Raw genomic sequence first — 3816 nt, 5'->3', positions numbered from 1 at the left:
TATAGCAGTACATGTAGTACATTTTGAGGTCAACCATCCAGATACTAACCCTGCTTGACGGCGCTTGACATCAGTGCAAATTTGTCTTGGAAAGGTGTCAAAAGCGCAGACACGCTTAAACTTGATGTGCGAAGAAGGGAAGTTGAAAGTGATTACCATGTCACCCTCGAAGCCATGAATGTAACTCGATTCCCCTTTATTTTCTTCAATCTTTCTGGGTTTAGTATTTTATTAGTAACCACATGTATTCTCAGGACCCGGCTATTTACATAAGACATCTATCATGGCACTCCTGTGATTTATGGTACCAAAACAATACCGTGTACAATAATTATTAGAGCTACATATTACGCAAAGACAAAACCTTGAATCTTCTGGAAAACAAAACGCATCTCAATTGACAATTATGGAACAAAACGCTGCGTATGTTACTGCACTACCACATGTACGCATTGCGTGCCTATTTTTTTAGGTTGCTGACAAACCAGTTTCAACACTTCAAAGAAACATTCTCAGCAGAACGATTGACACTGCAACACTTTATCACTTGAAAAGAACGTTATGGTACCATATCAAATACCAATTATTGCTGAAAAAGATTTGGTCATTTTTGTGACATAAAAAGTTACCGTGGCAATGGGAATACCTTGCAAAAACACCCCATATTTTGGCTTTAGCAGCTTATATCTCAAAAACGAACTCGGTGACCCCCGTTTTTTATTTCTGAAATGTAATTCGCATGCCAGAATGAAACTTTCTGTGGTTTCAGATCCACCTTAAATAATTGAGGGTAGGTTCGTTGGTCAATAAAGAAGGTACAAAAAGTGAAAACAATACTTATAAATGTGATGATTTGTATTTTTCCATCAAATATTCACAAGATCTACCAATATCGGATTCTCCAGGGAATGTTTGAAAAAACCGCTCCCCCCACCCCTTCCCTTCAAGGGTCTTTTCTACCTCAAAGAACGAGATGCCCATGGAAAAAAAAGTTTTACATTATCTAGTACCCAAACCAAACATATTGTGCACAATGATGTCATGTCAAGTCGTCTTGATATCAAGGGGACTCCCTCTCTTCACTGGATTCGTCTTTGGACCATGATCTAAACTCAGCAATGTGCTGTCAAAAATCCAAGCAGAAGTCACTCTTATCCTGGTAAGGGCCCAAAGGATAATAAGGTGAACATTTGAGAAAGGTGAAAGTTTTGTGCTGCAGAAATGCCTGAGAGGAGTTCTGAGAATGGCCAGGATTTTGCTGCTTTTGGGTCTGTTGAAGCAGTTAGTTCCCAGTTACCTCTACTTGGAGACAGACCAAATCAGCCTAGAAATCATTTCCTTCCACGTCCTATGGCAACAGGAATAGGTCCTTCCAGACGGGATTCCAGACGGGGTGGTTTGACCTCCCCCCCCCCCCTCTCATTCCTGGCAGGTCATCTATAATTACTTCACAAAATGCTCTTGGATCATTGAAATGCACTGTTTAAGGGTTTTCATTTATCAAAATCTTGCAATTTAAAGGCTTAAATTGCTGGGAAATGCACTTTCTGGTGTTTCGTGTTCAAATATTTTCATGGGGGAGGCATCACCCCCGTGCTCTCAGTACCCCTACAAAGAACGATCAGGCTTACACCCAACCAATGCGTCCTTGGAACCCAAAAGCCCCAAATTTTAAAATACAAGTTGCTTGAAATCTTTGTGCCCCCTCACTTTTTTTTTCCATGCCTGCTATGGCCCTGATTGGTGGTTCGCATTGGGCCAAGATGCAAACTAGCTGCCATCATAATGCGGTATCGCAACTTTCCTTGGAATGAAATTCCTCTTTTGCAACAGTAACTCTCCAAAAACAAGGATGTGGTGATAACAATAATATTGTAACAGGGTAAGCATAATTGTGTGGATTCCCCAAAAGCAAAATAAAGGCAGACACACTGAAACTGACACATTACTCTGGTATACTACACAACAAACATGTCATCCTTCAATAGAAGTTTATTCATCTCAGGCAGGTCCATTCCTTACCATCTAAAGTTTAGAGTGTAGAACACTTAAAAAATATAATATAAATTATCCACTTATTTTACCACAATTTTACAGTAATGGTAAATCTCAAGTTCTACTTGGGTTCAACTAAATTTTGAACTTACATGATCCCATAGAATACAAACAGAAAAAATGTCAAGTGTTAATGTTTCTATTGATAACCCTTTTAAAGGTAGACAGATGCTGAAATAAAAAAGGAACTTTACATAAAATGCTTTAAATCCTTTTTTTTTTTTTCATGTTAATTAATGATCATATTAATACGACTTCTCACCTAGTAAGTATTAAATGTGTAACCATTATAATTATAATGAATTTTAAACTGCAATGCTCTGAAATTGCAGTTAAACACAAAGGCTGTAAAGCAACCATGCAGCTTAGCACTAATGGTACACGTACATATATATGTAACTATTTCGACACTGTACAGTTACTAGTCTTTAAAGGTTGAAGCATTTGGGCTGCGTACAGATGAAAACGACCAAAAACTATTAGACTTCTTGCTAGGATACATTCAACCTGCTTCCCTTATTGACTGATTTATGCCATGTCTAAACAAAAAATGTCTCATACATCAAAAGCATCAGATAAAAGGCCTAGTTTTGCATCTCCTTCTTGGCAGATTTAAACATGACTTTAAAAACTTTACCTCCGAATTTCCAAACCAATTATCTCTGTACTAGCATAATCTCCTTCACCACCAAACCTGTTACTTACCTAAAGAACTCAAACGGACTGTGATATTACCCCAACACATATCTATTAAAGAGGCTAGGTCACGCAATTTTAGGCAATTTCAGCACTGATCGAATGGTCATAGAATTAACTAAAACATCAAAATAACTGTTCAAAACTATAGAAGAACTCTAACAAAACACAGGGAAGCCAAGAAGGGACATGGATGGACAAAACTGGAGAGGATTGAAATGGACTGAATTTGGCTAAATATGAAATGTATTTCTGGCACAAAGAGCTATTCAAAAATTATTTAATGTTTGGCAACGTTCATAGTCATAGTCTCCAAACGTTTCAATCCATTCCCATTTATTGGTAACAAAACTACAGCATTGTTTTTCGGTCCTCATTGATGCAAAGACATCTTAAGTGTTTTGAAGTTTTAACTAAAATAGCGTGACAATGCCCCTTTAAGTCGGTTTGATGCCTTCAAACAGCTAAAATGTGTGCAATACATAATAACTGATGAATTCTGATATTCACAGAATGAGTAGCCATGTCTTTCTTTTGACACAAGAAAACAGAGGCACTAATATTGCCCACTGTTCACTTGTTTGTTGCTTTGTTATCAGAACCAAAAGAAATACCATCAAAACTTAAAAGGCACTTTAAAAAGGGTTAAAAGATATGAATGGTACTTAAAATTGAGACATTCCTCGTTACTAACCCATTTTGTAAGCCGTTGTTCCACCTTGAAAAAGATGATTTCTTACTTTTCAATTAAGCTGGAAATCAAGTCAGTGATTTCAATAATCACCTTTTTCCACGGAGATTTGCTTCCTTCACTGAATGTAAATTAACAAAAATTCATTGAGGTAAACATTTAATGATAGAACTCGAGCCTTTACATGTATGTGGTCCATTTTGACAATGGAATGTACTCACTGTCTTGACTTCTTGCTAGGCTGACCTACATGTGCTAAGGCTTTGCAGGCTTTTAAACCTTCACAAACCTAATTTGGAGGAAAGTTTAACTCACACAGTCTCTGGTCAATGTGTACAAAGCCCTGATAAACAGTCACTATTTCACCAGCACTG

The sequence above is a fragment of the Montipora foliosa genome, chromosome 2 (assembly GCF_036669935.1).
Source record: "Montipora foliosa isolate CH-2021 chromosome 2, ASM3666993v2, whole genome shotgun sequence".
In the NCBI taxonomy this organism is placed as follows: domain Eukaryota; kingdom Metazoa; phylum Cnidaria; class Anthozoa; order Scleractinia; family Acroporidae; genus Montipora; species Montipora foliosa.
This window is presented reverse-complemented; position numbering follows the sequence as displayed.